This window comes from Choloepus didactylus, chromosome 22 (assembly GCF_015220235.1).
Source record: "Choloepus didactylus isolate mChoDid1 chromosome 22, mChoDid1.pri, whole genome shotgun sequence".
Classification (NCBI taxonomy): Eukaryota; Metazoa; Chordata; class Mammalia; order Pilosa; family Megalonychidae; genus Choloepus; species Choloepus didactylus.
Genome location: NC_051328.1, coordinates 43,968,282 through 43,984,495, shown reverse-complemented (window position 1 = coordinate 43,984,495; position 16,214 = coordinate 43,968,282). Strand labels below are relative to the sequence as shown.

Below are 16,214 nucleotides of genomic sequence, written 5' to 3'. Positions count from 1 at the left end.
CCCTCTCTCCAAGTCCTGCTCTCAGTTATTTGGGGCATATGTCTTGCGGTGGAATCGCTGCGTTACATGGTGATTCTACGTTTAGCTTTTTGAGGGATCACCAAGCCACTTTCCACAGTGGCTGCCCCATTTTACATTCCCAGCAGCAGTGTGTTCAGTTTGCTAATGCTGCGGAATGCAAAACACCAGAGATGGATTGGCTTTTATAAAAAGGGGGTTTATTTGGCTACACAGTTACAGTCTTAAGGCCATAAAGTGTCCAAGGTAACACATCAGTAATCGGGTACCTTCACTGGAGGATGGCCAATGGCGTCCGGAAAACCTCTGTTAGCTGGGAAGGCACGTGGCTGGCGTCTGCTCCAAAGTTCTGGTTTCAAAATGGCTTTCTCCCAGGACGTTCCTCTCTAGCAAGCTTGCTCCTCTTCAAAACATCACTCACAGCTGCACTCAGTTCCATCTCTGAGTCAGCACGTTTATATGGCTCCAATGATCAAGGCCCTCCCTGAATGGGCGGGGCCACGCCTCCATGGGAGTATCCCACCAGAGTCACCACCCACAGCTGGGTGGGGCACATCTCCATACAAACAGCCTAATTCAAACGTTCCAACTTAATCCCCACTAATATGTCTGCCCCACAAGATTGCATCAAAGAATATGGCTTTTTCTGGGGGACATAATATATTCAAACTGGTACACAGTGGATGAGGAGTTCCTACCGCTCCGCAATGGCGCTAAGGTGTTATTTCCAGTTTTTTTTTTTTTTAAGACTGAATTTGCTTGCATTTTTATTTAAGAATGGTATTCCCCAGAGCCTAAGTTATTCTCCAGAAGTAACAAAACTATTTGATCCTTAAATTTCTTCAGGTGGCACTGAAGGAAAACGCCCCTGTGAGCTGAGACTCTCTGGTCTGGAGGAAGAAGTGAGTGCAGCAGTCGTGCCCCTCTCAGTGCGGATGTCAGCCTGCGGTGGCAGCTTCTTCTGCCACATACCGGGCTCACAGCAAGGTCAGCCGGCCGCCATTGGTGCACCTCTCCTGGTCGAGGCCCCAGAGTGAGGACAGCGCTGGCCTCTTACCCCCCCACCCGCAGTCTCTTGTAGGCGATGCAGGCCCGCGGTGCTCCGACCCAGGCCTGGAGTCCGGAACGGCCAGGGAGGGGCAAGGCGCTAGGACTCGGGGCTGGGGGTGGCCCAGACGTGCCCACCAGGAAAGGGTTGTCAAGGCTGGTCTCCCTCCTGGTAGAGGGAGATTATTCTGTACAGAACTACACGGAATATTCTATATAGAATTACACAGCCATTCTGTTATATAGAATTACACAGAATATCTCAACTTATGAAAACATGGGCCTATGTGAAGCGAAAGAGAAGTATGTTAAAATACAAAATTAAAGCTACTGCTCACAAGTTAAAAGCTCATTTGGAATTTCAAAAACCAACTTTTTGTCTTCTACTATAATGCAAATTAGTTTTACCCAAAGACCTCAGCCATCCTCAGGTACTTTCATCAGGGATGCATAGAACGGGGTTCAGGAAAACACAGAGCCCTGTCTCCCAGCAGCGCGTCGTCTAATGGTGAACTTAGAATCTGTTTGCATGTGCCGTTTTGCCACCTCACTTCCAGCTGCAATGAGCTGGGTCCCCAGGTTGGTAAGTTCGTTATTCCAGAAAGTGTCTGAGCATTTGCAGGGAGGCATCCATGTCCCGCTCTGGAAGAAGATGGAGTGTGTCCGCTCCAGTCTGGTGACCCATCGTCCTCGGTGAGCTCTCGGGGGGAGCTGGCGGCTCTGGGAAGGCTTCAGTCAGCACGTTGAGGTACCCAGGAGGCCAGCAGGGGGCCTGGCTAAAGTCGCACCCCAGCCTGTCCCAGATCAGGATCTTCAGCTTCTGCCAGGGTGGCTCACCCACTCCCGGGTGCGGGGCTTCCTAGGGGCCCAGGGTGGGCGGGCGGCGGCTCAAGCATGAAGTAGAGGCTGGTGGTGCCTGGGCACCAGTGCCCTGACCGCGTCCAGGCTAGGGTCCCCAATCTGCTGGCATGCCTCCGGGTGGCTGTGGCTGTTGTCCACAAAGGACTCTGCGAGCAGGTCAGCCAGGTGGAGGGAAGGTGTCCTTGAGCAGCGCAAGTGGCAGGGGCGCCTCCGCAGGTGAGCCTTCCGTGTTAAAATAGTGGCCACTCCACTGGGCTTGAAGTGCCATCTCATTTTAGTTCTAGTTTGCATTTCTTTAGTGGCTAGTTATGTTGAGCGTCTTTACATATACTCATTGGCCATTTGTGTATCTTCTTTGGAAACATGTCTGCTCAAATCCTTGGCCCACTTTTTAGTTGGGTTGCTGGTCTTTTGTTGCCAAGTTGTGGGAGCTCTTTATGTATTCTGGATATTAAGCCCTTATTAGGTATATGGTTTCCAAATATATTTTCTCCCATTCTGTAGACTATCTATTCACTTTTTTGATAATGTCCTGTGCATAGAAGTTTTTGATTTTGATGAAGTCCATTTTGTGTTTTTTTCTTTTGTCATTCATGCTTTTGATGTAAAATTTAAAAAGTCATTGCATACTACAGGGTCCTGAAGAGATTTCCCCATGTTTTCTTGTAAGAGTTTTATCGTATTAGCGCTTATATTTAGGTTGTTGGTCTGTTGAGTTTTAATTCACTGATCTTCATCTTTATTGAGTAAAAAAGTGGCTGAAATTTCCTCATAAAACTCATGCCGCTGAAGTCAATACTACACAAAAGTTTCCAGTTTTGAAAGTAGGTGCAACAAGATCATATAAAGCAAACTGTGAAGCAAATAATGTAAAGATAAATGACCATATACATTAAACTATGCACCCAGTGGAGCTGCTCTGCCCACAGCACTTGCTGGGGCACGTCCTTCGGCCCTCAGGAGAGCAGTGGGGAAAAAAAGAGCTGACAAACAAGAACCATGTGGGAAGTGGAGGTTATGGCTGACCAGAAATTTATCTTTGTACTGATTACAATTCTCCAAAGAGCATCAGTTGTTTACATCTAAGTCATGCTTGAAGATAATACTCACAAAATATGACTATTAATGCTTTTTGATTAGAAAGTTGAAAATTGTGTCCCTTTTTAAATCATATTTGCTTATATATTCTGATGCAAAACTTTCAGATGCAAACAGTTTTTAAAGTGAATAAAATAATTTCGAAGTTGCTTCTTTTATTATGCGAGTCCTGTGATAGTCCCTTCTTTTCAGCACGTGGTCCTTTGTTGGCCTTTAGCTTATGTGGAAAATTCAAGCCATAACCCACGGCAGCCAGGGCCAGCTGTGCACTCCACTGTGCATCTCATTTCTCTGCCAGAAGTTTGATGAATTGAGAGTGACTGACATAAAGCTTGAGTTTATCACTGATGCCCACCCATTTCACTTTCACAGCATCATCTCCAACTTCTAGGGTAAGATTATCCGTGATCTCACCTGTTTCATGGCGGCTCACAGCTCTCTCTCCATCGGTGCATCATCAGGGTTTTGAGGATCATCTGCATATCCCTTGTGTATCACTAGATGTTCTGGCTGAAAAATTTGGGCAACTGTTCTTCCGTTTCTCTCTCTTCAGCCCTGGATTTCTGTAAGTTGAGAGCTTCCTCACCGAATTCCCTTTTCAGCGTGGCAGTAAACTTCTCTCCTGGATCCACCATCTCCCCAGGGATTGCCCATTCTCCATAGTCTTTCCTTTTTATTGCAACAAACTGGAAGATATTTTTCCCAGAAACAGGGTGGGTGATTTTATTTCTACTGTCTTCCCTTTTCCACCTGGTTATGATTGGATCTGCAGCTTGATTTTGGCCCCATCACCCCAAAAGCCCCCGGCCAATCAATCCTGTCTGTCCTGCAGGATTTTTAGATCTTCCATTCTGAATCTCATACAGTCCATTTTGGCTTTTTCTCTCAACCCCATCCTTTTTATTAAACTTTGGCGAAAAGTTACTTTCACTGATCTGAGGATCTGCCTGCCTGGGTCTAGCCAAGACAGAGTGGGCAGTGTATCCCACAGGGTCATGGTCTTGCCATGAACCGGCCTGTCTACTTTCTCATTAGGAACTTGGCTTCATTCAGCTTGTGAAACTGGGTAAGGAGATGTCCAGGCTTTGCTGTGGAATTCTCTTTGACACCATTAGAATCAGACATGATGACAGAGTCACCAAGAAACCAACAGGATGACAATAAGGTTCTTCTTGGAGGAAAGGCCAATGGCATCCGGGGCTCCTCTGTCACGTGGGAGGGCACATGGTGACGTCTACTGGTCCTTCTTCTCCTGGCTTCTGGTTTCAGTGGCTGTCTCCAAAATGTTTCTGTCGTTTCCTCTCTTAGCTTCTCTCTGTTGATCCATTTTGAATTAATTTTTGCTTGTGCAGCATGTGGAGTTATGGGTCCACATTCAGTCTTTTGCACCTGGATTTCCAGTTGTCCCAACACTGTTTATTGAAGACAAGAGAGTATTGTTTCCCCGATGAATGGACTTGGCACCCTCGTCGAAAATCAGCTGGCCGTAGATGGGTAAGTTTTTCTCTGGACCCTTGGTTTTATTCCACTGGTCCATATGTCTGTCCTTATGGCAGGTCGATGCTATTTTCATTACTGTAGCTTTGTAATCATCAGGAAGTGTGAGTCCTTCAACTTCGTTCTTCTTTTTCAAGACTCTTTGGCTATGTGGTGTTCCTTTGTAATTCCATATGAAATTGAGGGGTCAGCATTTTCATTTCTGCAAAAAAGGCTGCTGGAATTTTGATAGGGATTGCATTGAGTTTGTAGATCACTTTAGGCAGTATTGTATCGTAACAATATTAACTCTTCCAGTCATGAACGTGAGATGTCTTCCCATTTATTTGGGTCTTTTAAAATTTATTTCAGCGGTATTTGTAGTTTTCAGGGTACAGGTGTTTCACCTCCTTGGTTAAATTTATTCACAGGTATCTTATTCTTTTAGATGCTACTATAAATGTAAGTGTTGTCTTGATTTTCTTTTCAGATTGCTCATTTTTGGTGTATAAGAAATCCAGCTGAATTCTGTGTGTTTATCTTGTATCCTTCTACTTTGCTGAATTTGTTTATTAGTTCTAGTAACTTTCTTTAGATTCTTTGGGATTTTCTGTATAGGGGATTAGTCATATGTGAATTGGGATAATTAAACTTCTTCCTTTCCAATTTGGATGCCTTTAGTTTTTTTCTCTTTCCTGTTTTTTCAGTGGTGCAGAGGTCATCCGTATCTTGTTCCTGATCTTAGGGGGAAAACTTTCAGTCTTCCACCAAGAATATGATTATTTGCTGGGTTTTTAAATAAAAATCCCTTATTGTGTTGAGAAAGTTCCTTTCTAGTCCTAGTTTTCTGAGTGTTTTTATCATGAAAGGATGCTGCCCTTAAATCTCTATTGGCCAATTCCCTCTTTCGATTTCCCATTTGGGTGAACTACCATGTGGGTTTATCTCTGGGAGACAAGGAGGTAACACAGCCCCCTGCTTTGCTGTCTGTGCGTGAACTGAGTGGCATGCCCAGTGGCCAGTCACCAACAGACTTTGACAGAAGTGACACGATTGGCCACTGATCATGCTGCACCTCTGTGATTTACATGGTGATTGGGGGACTGAGGAGAGCTGGCAGCCAAGCCTGTACTTCTTGCAGTGATTCACAGTTGATCTACTGTGTCACTGGAATGTGAGTGTGTCTCTGGGGGACTGGTGTTATTTAGCTGCAGCGGATGCCTGTCGGATGTGTGCAGAGCGAGGGCTGCCTGTAGTAAGTGTCAGGGTGTTCCAGTGGCTGGGCCAGGGGACAGAGATGGGAAGGAGCTCCTGCCCCTGAAGATCACCAAAGGCCCGAGCCTGTAAGGGAGAGGGCGTAAGCTAGGGAAGAGAAGGGCTGAATTCTTTTCACACCCTTGCTTTGAAGGTTGTGGACAAGCCAGATGTTGCAGCTGTGCTGCTGAGCAACTACCCTGAGGGTGGAGGCGTTGCTTGATGGGGTGACGGGCAGGGCAGCAGCAGAAGGATGTCCTTGCAAAGGCATTTCAAGACTAAGAGGGGAACGTGTCCATCCCTGTGAGGAGTGGCTGCCTCCGGGGCTCATGTCGGTGCTTTTGTGTGGCCGGATTGCTAAGAATGTTTTTCACATTGTTAAAGGTTTGTTTAGAACAAGATAAACAGCAAGACTGTGTGACAGACACCATATGTGGCCTACAAAGCCCACACTATTTACTGTCTGGTCCTTTCCAGAACACGTTTGCTGCCACCTGCATGGACTGTCCTGGAGACTGGACAAAGCACACGAGACGCTTTATTAAACCAAAATCAGGGCATTTGATTTTGAATGACCGCACCTTGGAATAGAACCTGATTCGGCACTCCCATGGCAATTTTCAGGAAAGTTTGGTTAGAGAAGAGGCTCCCATCCTAGTCTGCTGGTCTCAGGCAAGTTGAAACAGATTTATCTGTCGTGAACGGGGAGTTTCTCTTGAGGACTCACCCTTCAGCATCGCATGACAGCAACCCAAGGGCGTCCTCCTTTCTCCCAGGGAGCAGCCCTGTGCCTCTCATGGAGATTGGCACAAGACCTACGAGCTTCGACATTTTTTGAAAGCAAATCTCAGAAAGCCCTGTCGCCACCCATGTATTGCGAAGTGTCTTTACAGCTCTCAGGTGGCCTGCTGGAGGGCCAGATGAACGCCACGCCTTGCCCCTCACCTGAGGCTCCGGAGGGAGCGTCTCTGCAGCATCTGTCCCAGGCCTGCATTCGGAACCACGGCTGTGTGTGTTGCATCTTTCCCCGTAGATCATTCCGCTTCATGCGCTCTGCTTTTGGGACTGCGTTTCTAAGAGGCTTTCATGAATCTGTTGAGTTGTGATGGGAAAACTCAGCAGGTGATACGGGGGAAGGACATACAAACACCATATAAATCACGTACCTGTGCAAGTCATTGAGCACGGGGTTCCCGGGTCTCAGGATGGGTCACAGGATGCCCTGAGGTTCGAAATTAGATCTTTCGTCACGTGGAGCCTGAAGGTTTGCTCTGGGACTTCCCGCTTTCCAGGGCTTTCCGCCAGGAAAGGGCTGGACACGGAATTAAAGTAACTGCGGAGAAAGGACTGCAGGTGCGTCTGTAGGGAGAAATGGGGATGTGACATGGGGAATTCTTGTCACTTTGCAGACCCATCTTATTAAATTTTGATAATTTTAACTTCCAGACTTGTTACCTTGTTTAAAACGGTTTTCACAGCATCTAAAGGTTGGGAAAGTTCTGGGAATGTGATTTCCTTGCTAAACTTTGAGAATTAGTATAGTATTTTTCACTTTGATTCATACTAAAGAAGTTCCTAAGTGTTCAGCACCTGATTGTACTTTTCTCTGGGCCATCTCTTTGCCAAGCACCTTGAAGTGTACCAAGGGTGAGGGTGGTGGGAGGTACAAATAGAGGCTTTTTTTTTTTTTTTCCTGGAAGCTAAGATAGGTTATGCAGTTTTGAGTATTGTTTGCAGTCTTTCAGGGAGCATGAGTATGCTTTAGGATCTGACTACTCTTAATGCCATTTTAAGGGTAAAATGGAGGAAGTATTGGGAAGAAAAATGGATTTACTGGCTACAGTACACTCAGCTCTAGACGTATGTTTGAGTAATATCTCATAAATGTTCTCCATTTTTCAAAGTCAAGTTATCATCAGTGGGATGTGTATTGGTTATATGGTGCTTGGTAACAAACCACCTGCAAACCTAAGGGCTTGTAACGATTTCTTTGCTTCTCAATTCTGCATGTTGCTGAGTGGCTCTCTGCAGGCCTTGCATGGGGTCGCTCATGAAGCTGCCCGGTCCCCGGCAGGGGCTGTCTGGGCTCCCTGCACAGCTTCCTGCTCAGCACCCAGGAGCTTCTGGCCACCGCAGTGCGGGTGACGTGGCAGGGCCAAGGGCGTCAGCGTGCGTGTGCTTGGAGGGCACCCTTTACTCACCAGTGGGAAGAAGTGTATCTCGTGTGCACAGTGTTCAGAAACACACAGTTACACCCGATGCAGAGATGGCATGTGAGTTTAATAGAATATGAAGAAAATTTAGATTGATTTCCATAAATTCAGCTACCCACATTCTTTCTTTTGGAGATAACAAAACCTTGCAAGACTAAATCTTAACCCTTGAATGGTATTTAAGCGTATATAACAGAATTGCACCACCAAATTACATGGTGTGTTTAGGAACGTGTCAGGTTGGCGTGAAGGAGAGGGGTTGAAATGAGACCAGGTGCTTTGGGCTGTGTTTATTGAACGTTTCCAGTAAATGTTGATAGGTGTGTTTTCCCACTTAAATTTGGAAACATTTACTGAGTGTTTATTCTGTTTCATTCAGTGGACACTTCAGGTTTGATTCCAAGTAGAATGTGCATATTCTTTCCACCTCACTTCTGGTTTTGCTTTCTGCCTGCTGGGACCAGCACAGTGTGCAGCTGGAGTGTCAAACTCCTGGCTCTCGGGTGAGGCCCGGGCTACGGGCGAGAAGGCCGCTGGGGCCCAGGAGCCTCGGGGAGCCATGGCTGCTCGCGTGTTTCAGCCTGTCTAGGAGTGGCTTGGGTGGAGAAAGGGGAGATTCAGCATTTCAAAAGATTTTTCAACACGTCTTAGTTAATTCACATCTGTTAACCCACGTCTAAACTGGCCAAATAACTAGACTTTGGCTCATGGTGAAACTTGCATCTGATGACAGAACATTTGGTGTATTTAATGCCCTGAATGTGAAGGCTATTAGCAGAGGTGCCACCTTCGCCCTTCCGTCAGTTGGGGACGTCTTGGGCCTCTGCACTGCCGGCTCAGCCCCATTTTCCTGTGGAGCTGTCCGCTGTGTGCGCCTTGTGCCTCTTGCCATGGGTATGTGTTTCTGAAAGTCTCGTCCAGTGTGAGGTGTTTTGGTTTTTTTTTTTTAATCTTAAGGATCAGTTTTCCAAACTTAATCTTTTTATTTCCCCTTGAATTCTTTCAGACAGTCGCTTTTATACCTTGGGATCTCTGAATTTGGAAAAGATGTTTTCTGGGTGCTGAGCCCTTACTGACCTCTGCCTCAGTGGAGCGGGAGACTGTGTGACACCAACTCGTGTGTCCGCACCGCTGGCAGGTGTCTGCCTCGTGGCAGGCCGGGACGCCTGGGCAGGGCCTTCTCTCCATGAGGGCCTCCCCCGGCCCTGCTCGTGCTGACTGTTGTTGGTTTTATGATGACCCAGGAGGACAGCCCCTTATCACGCTTGTTTGACATAACCCACGGAACATAAACAAGATGAGTCAGCATAGACCCCTAGTGTCACGTTCATATTTCTATGAAAATGGCCCCGTGACCCAATGAGGCACCTCCCTGTGCTGTGCTAACACTCAGAGAAGGGTCGGTGCTGGCCCTTCATTCTTTCCCAGACAGCGCCCTGTTTCTGATTGTTGGTTTCGATGACTCCGAGAAGGGAGGTGGCCAGGGACGGGACGCTTGTCAGCAAGCAGCCCTGAGTCCTGCTCCCGGCGGGCCCTGTGAAGGAGGGATCCAGTGTCTTCCCCTTGGGAGGGGCCGGAAGAGTTCTCCAAGGGTCCGGAGCTGGCCCGTGTCCTGCAGGGGGGAGCGCAGCAGTTCTGACCCCCAGAAGCAAGTTGGTGAGCGAAGGCTCCACAGACAGCAGCGGCGCACCCTGTCGCAGCCAGGCCGAGATCGGGGGGAGGTCAGGGGTTAAGGCCAGCGAAAGAAAACCTTTGATCTTGTTGAGGTTTGCACACTGTACATTTATAACTGAAAAGTTGCAGGCCTGAGAGGTGAGCATGCTCTGGTTGACCCAGATATTTATGATGTCTCTCCTTTTTGGGGGCACTAATGTGAGGTTTTCTGTACCTCAGTCATTTCCTCCTCACTCTGCAGCCGCGGAAGCCACCTGTGTGCCCGGAGGTGTGTCGAGGCCGTCCCCGCGGTGGCAGGTGAGGCTGCTTGGTGTTCAGCTCGGTCACCCCGGCTTGAAGTTGAAGCGGGTCTGGAAAGCATCCGTGCTGGCGTGTGTGGGCGGCAGAGCGTTTCTGTGGTCATTCTGTGTTGTAAATGTTTTGGGATTGAAGGTGCATTATCTTCAGGATTTCCTCATCGTGGCTTAAATGCTGTTTGTTATAGATCTGCTTATCGACTGACTAAAATACGTAGAGCTGATTCTGGTGTCTCTTGCACTTTTGTTTTCAGGTTCCTGCAGCTTCTGTGCCGTGCCCCTGAGGATGTAGCTGGATTGCAGTTTAAGTGTCTCATACCGCTGGGTTTTGAGGGTTGGATGTATGAAGGTGGATCGTGGTGGCCCTGGGAAAGCTGTGCTCCATCTCCAGGGTGTGATGCGGGCGGGCAGTCAGCAGTGGGGGGCCCAGGTGAGGCTGGTGCGAGAAGCTTCCGTGCTGTTGGCAGCGGTTCTGGCTGGCAGCCAGGGCTGGGTGTGGGGCTGCCCAGGGAGGGCAGAAGGGGTGTCTGCCTTGGGTCTCAGCCTGCACTGTGGGAGGTTTCTGGGAATGGTGTCCGTGGGGGAAGGTAAACTAGTTGCATTTGTGGTCTTCACTCTAAATGAAAAAGGGTAAGTGGGCAGTTTGAATCTGGCATTTGTTTTATTAGAGACGGTGTGTGGAGGGAGGTGTCTCTGGGCCGTGAGCTTATTTCAGAAGCTGTCTTGGATGAGGACATTGGCACCGATGTTTTAAGTACTTTGAAATTTGTAAATCTGAAGCAAAGAAAAGCCTTGCTCAGTAAGTATCAAACTCGGCAATAATCACTTAGAGAAAAACATCACTCCAAGTAAAGGGTTTCGAGCCCGTGTTTGTGGGTGACATCACCCCACTGGGCCTCCTGCCACCCTGGGCTCTCCCCACCGTGCTGCCCCACACCCCAGAACTTGTCTCCCAACCCCCCCACCAACAGAACGCCCAGCACAGGCCCCACCACACGCAGACACAGTGGCTGCCCCTGGGTGGAGGTCACACACACTGCCTGCTGCCCTCTGACCCCTCACTGGGGGCTCATGCGTGGGGGCCCTCCTATCTTCCCTGAGAGCCCACACCATCCCTCATTTCATGGCAGGTGCCACGTTCCTGGGGCTGAGGCAAGAGCACCTCCCCTGTCCTCCCACGGGCACCGGAGCAGGGACCCAGGCGGGAGGGGCCAGGTGAGGACGCGGCACTCGCTCCTGCGGGAGGGACGTGGTCCCCTGGGGATGGGCTGTGACAGCCGGGCTCTTCAGGACTCCTGCCGCCTTCCACTCTCCTCGAATCCTGGACTCAAACCCCCCGTGCAGAGCCTGGGGGCCTGGCTGCCCTTGATGCCCTCGAGAGCAGGACAGACTGGATGGAGGGCAGAGTTCTAGTTGCATGGAAATGCGCGTTGGGAGCTCACCTGGGCTGCTGGTCTGTCGTGGCACCCGCTCCCTGCGTGCTGGCGCACACTCAAGCTCGGGAGGGTTATCTAGTGGGCGGTTAGGATGCATTACAGCTTTCAGCTGACTTCAGCAGGGCCCGGCGCAGCGAGGTCTGGTCTGTCAGAAGTAAACAAGTGCCTCTGTAATAAGGCCGTGCTTAAAGTATTTGTGATAGTTACCCGCCTCATCCCCGCTCTTTGAAGACAGAAATTACAGAAAAGTAGTGGAGCGGGTGCTTGTGGGTTCTCCTGCGGGGGTTGTGGGGGGAGTGGAAGGCCTGCGCCTCGCCCGAGAAGCTGCCGGACAGCACCTGCAGCGGCGCAGACCCCACCTGGGCTGGTGTCGCCCTCTGCAGCGGGCGCGCCCTACCTGAGGGTGTCGATTCCCACTGCGTGGACTTCCTGCTCCGGCAACTCACCTCCTCTGGGTTGGGGAAGGAAGTTGCGGGCCCTTCTCGGTCCCAGGGTCAGGCCCACTGTGGGGGCCCCACTGCCCTCCTTGGCCGCGTGTGGCTGGACCCCCCAGTCCTTCTAGACCCTGCTTGCTTGTCTGTGTGGGACGTGGGACCTCGTTCCTGAAGACTATTGGAAAACCAGAGAGCCAGCCTCTTGTGGCTTTAGGTTACGAAAATGTGTCAGAATCTCAAATTCTTAATTCAGGGAATGTTGACTTTCAGCAGTGCGTGTAGGTTCTCTGCTCTCCTTCCTCTGGATTTCTTGAGTATTTAAGCACGTTTTCTAGGAGTCGTGTTTACCGTCAATGCGTCCTCGCTGACGCTGGGCAGGTGCACCCGCCTCCCGGGGTTCGTGGGAAACTCTGGGGCTGGAGGTAGCCACGGGATAGCCTCCAGGACGCGCCGGCCAGCGTGTGCGCGGGCGCCGTTCCAGCACTTTAATTTAATTTAATTTTTTGTAAAGAAATATCTCACTTTGGAAAGCTGACTTAATGACTTTGCATAATAGTGTTATTCATCAAAGATGAATCAAGTTTGAGAAAAAAACTTGTGCCTCGTTCATGAAAAGCAACAGTTTGTGGTAAGGCTTTCAAAATTCTTTCACAATCTCCTATTTGTTTGCTGTCTGTGAAATGTGAGGTGTTCTTGAATTCTCAAGCTGATCACAGCTGCTTAGATTTGCCTCATCCCTTGCGGGGACGGGTCCCTGCACCCCGTGCCCTGCACTTCTCTCTCTGGGCCACCACCTGCCCTGTAGTTGCCAGGTGGAAACTACAGGTGGAAGCGTTTCTCTCGGTTTTGCGTCTTGGTATCTCATGCAACAATGTAAGTTTCTGAGCCTTGGATTCCTCAGCTGTGAAATGAGGCTGATCGTGGTTGTTCTCTCTTGTTTCTTTGGGTTAAGGATGATGTGCACCTATGAACGTGAAAGAGTCCTGAGTTTGTTCTGTGCAACACGCGCATCCTCTTTGTGGCCACATGGCCGTGTAGTGCTTGTCAGCCATGTGTGCTTGCAGCCTACTTTTAAAAGAGGACATTAAAAAAGCATGTTAAAATTTTGTTTATTAATGGAAAAAAGCTGGATTTTAAAAATAGCTTGTAACCCTAGGCGATGCTGGGATTTGAAGGCCTGGTCCACTGGGGGTGAAGTTCATTGGAGCGGGCCCTCTTGAAATGTTTTCCCGAGTCTTTGTCCACCTTGATTGAGGCATAAATGGTGGGGCCGATGGGGAGTCACCAGGCGTGGGCGTGTGTACCCTGCCCATCGTCTCTTACTGGTTTGTGTGTCCCTGGTGTTTGGTCCCTCAGCCCGTTGGGTGCGTCTCCAGCACAGGTGGGCTTCGGTGGAGTGATGGGGGAGGCCTGCGCCCGTCCGCACAGCGTGTCAGCGCTCAGGCCACTCCTGGTGGCTTCAATGAGACCAAGCACGTGTTGTGCCCATGTTCTCTGCCTGGGCTCCAGCGTGTTGTCTCTGCGCCCTGCCCTGTGAGCCCCCAGAGCCTTGCCCCCTCCTCCCTCTCTTCTGGAACTTTCCTTTCTTAAAGCCCCCAGAAGACCCAGAGCCTTTTTCTGGAAAGGGTTCGTGGACCACAGGCTCACCAGCAGCCCCGTAAAGTGGCCTGGAACACGCCAGCCTTGGCACAACAAGGAGGACAGCACTGTTTGCACTTTGCCCTCTGACCCTCGCAGGGACCACGCAGGTGTCTCTGTGCACCCAGAGCGGGGGCACTCACATTTTACCTGGTGAGGAAATTGGTGATGCAGGAGTTGGACCGACTTCAGAGAGTGCTGCCAGAGGAGATTTAACTTTCTGAATACTGATTTGGGTTTTGTGTTGAGCACTGTGTATTCGGAGAGATTGTCTAATATTCGGAAAATCATAGAGTTCCCTTTTGAATTTGGGGTGAGGAGGAAAAGGTTTAAAAATTCTAGGGTGAGAAACTATTTCAACAAGAATAATTATTATTTTGCTTTTAATGCAAAATTTGGTTTATCCTATGCAAAATTAATTTGCCAAGATGTGTGCCTTGGAAGATGTGAATGGGTGAAGGTGCTTTTTTCTGCCACCCCTGTGATTTATTGTTTAACAGCAGTGAAATAATATTGCTGATGGAAAGGGGGAGGGGAGCTCCATCCCTCTTCGCTGTTGCTGGCCCTGCCCAGCTGACCCCGCTGGCCGAGGGAGTGCGAGCGGTGCTAGGGCCGGGCCCGCTGGGTGTCTTCGGTGCTTGTGGGTGTTGTGCTCCCACGGGGGCTACATATGGGAACATTAACTTATATTGAATATACAACCACTTCTCTTAGTTGTCTGGGGTTTGTGTTTGTTATTGTCTTACTGCCACTGCTTCTGACTTTCTTTTTGAGATTATCTGTAGATACAGGTAGACGCTTTCTTGATAATTTTTTGTTTTTCTTTTGTTGTAATTTTACAGCAGAATGAAGTTAATATACTCTTATATTACTATTTAAATATTTAATGTTTTCTTTGCCCTTTTCTCAAATACCTGCTTGTTTTAAAATAAAATGTTCTAACGGTTCCCTCTGCTTGAACGCGACACTGAGTGGAAGAAGCAGTGTGAGAAGTAGAGGGGAGAGCGGGTCCTTTAAACTCCAGCTGGCTGCCATTCTGCCGGTTTACTGCCGAGCACTGCATTTGGCTTCCAGAAGACATGCTCAGAAGCAACGGAGGTGGTAGGTGGGGTGCACAGGGGAGCCTCGGAGCTGAGGCATGGGTGGCTGGGGCTTTATTTTAAGGTCAGAAGCAGTGTGGGATGGAGGGACTGGGGCGCAAGAAAGCAGGGCTCTGGCCGCTGGGCCCCTCTTCAGGTGTGAGCTGAGAAGAACAGAATGCTGTGGGGACTGCCCGTCGCAGGCCTTGGGTGCGCAGCTCTGAGCACAGTGCTTGCAGGAGTTTTATGTTGGTTCTAGAACTTCCTTGAATGCCCCCCTGTGCCCAGCCTGAGTGGCTCCCTGCTGCCTGTCCCGACTGATGCCAATCCTGTGCTGGGACCAGAGACCTGGCCTCTGAGCCTGGCCTGGCTGTGGAGACACCTCTCCACCTGCCTGTTGATGAGATCTGTCATTTGTCCAGCATTCTGTCCTTTGGAACCTTGTTTTCACGTGTGCAGCTTACTGTGCTGTAACTCACACACCATTCCATTCGTCTGTTTAAAGCATACAGCTCAGTGGCGTTTACTGTATAGACCTACATGTGCAGTCATTGCCGCCTTCCACCACAGGGCCTTCTCATCCCTCCAAAGGAGGCCTCTTCCTCTGAGCTGTCACCTCCCAGCCCCATCTACTTTGTCTTTGTAGCTTTGCTTATTCTGGATTTGTGTGTGTGTGTGTGTGTGTGTGTGTGTGTATGTATGAATGCTGATGATTTTACTGAGAAACTGATACACTGAAAAAAAACTTTGTGTCTTCAAGGATCCAGCAGGCCTCCTAATCGTAAAAACTAATGGAAATAAATTCAATTTAACAGCAGGTGGGTGAAGTTTATCCAAAAAGTATAGCACTTTGATAGGCTGTTTCACTTCCTAAGGATTGTCTTTTTGATTACAGCCCTCCTAGTGAGTGTGAAGTACTACCTTATTGTGGTTTAGATTTGTACATCTCTGCTGACAAATGATGTCCAGCTTGTTTTTTTTTTTTTTTTTTTTCACATCAAGAGGACACCTTCACTGAGGAGAGACCAGGGGCGTCCAGAACACCTGTCAGTGAGAAGGCACGTGGCTGGCATCTGCTGGCCCTTTGCTCCTGGGTTGTATTTCAAAATGGCTTTCTCCAGAATGTCTCTGGGCTTCTGTGTCTCTTAGTTTCTGTCTCTTAGCTCCTGTGGTTCCTGTGTGTCCTTGCGTCTTTCTCCCAGGGCGTTTCTCTCTAAGCATCTGGGAGTTCTCTCTTAGCTTCTCCGGGGCAGACTCTGGGCTTCATCTCTTAGCTTAGATCTCTAAACGTCCTTCTGTCTGTGTCTCCAAGTGTCTCCAAGCATCAGCAAGCATTTGGGTCTGTGTCAGCCCTTAAATTCTCTTAAATAGTCCAGTGAACCAATCAAGACCCACCCTGAATGGGGGGCCTCCACTCCTCCATGGAAATAATTTAATCAAAGGTCTCATCCACAGTTGGGTGAGTCACATCTCCATGGAAACACTTAAAAATCAAGAGGTTCCACCTAACAAGATTGGGTTAAAAGATCATGATTTTTGTGGGGACATAATATAGCCAAACTGGCACATTGGCCATTTTTATAACTTCTTTGGAGAAAAGAAAACTACAGACTAGTGTCTCTTATGACTGTGGACAACAAAATCCTTAACAAAATATCAGAAGTATACACTCTGAATAAGTAGGATTTAC

At 48.9% G+C, this 16,214-nt stretch overlaps 1 protein-coding gene and 1 pseudogene across 9 annotated transcripts in view; one reads left to right on the top strand and one right to left on the bottom strand.

The window, feature by feature from the left end:
• ANKRD11 (ankyrin repeat domain 11) overlaps positions 1-16,214 on the top strand; it is a 238,011-nt gene that overhangs the window by 119,560 nt on the left and 102,237 nt on the right. Inside the window, exons 1-5 of one of the 9 annotated variants that reach the window (XM_037816498.1) lie at positions 1,032-2,142; positions 3,397-3,416; positions 3,526-3,589; positions 4,377-4,518; positions 6,232-7,107. The exons of 4 other annotated variants lie outside the window; for them this stretch is intronic. The gene's annotated coding sequence lies outside the window, so the exon portion shown is untranslated. Of the gene's footprint in view, positions 1-864; positions 1,006-1,031; positions 4,519-6,231; positions 7,108-16,214 lie in introns of those variants that run through there. 4 more of the 9 variants (XM_037816493.1, XM_037816494.1, XM_037816500.1 and 1 more) reach the window with 4 other exon arrangements.
• LOC119518591 lies at positions 996-4,176 on the bottom strand (annotated as a pseudogene).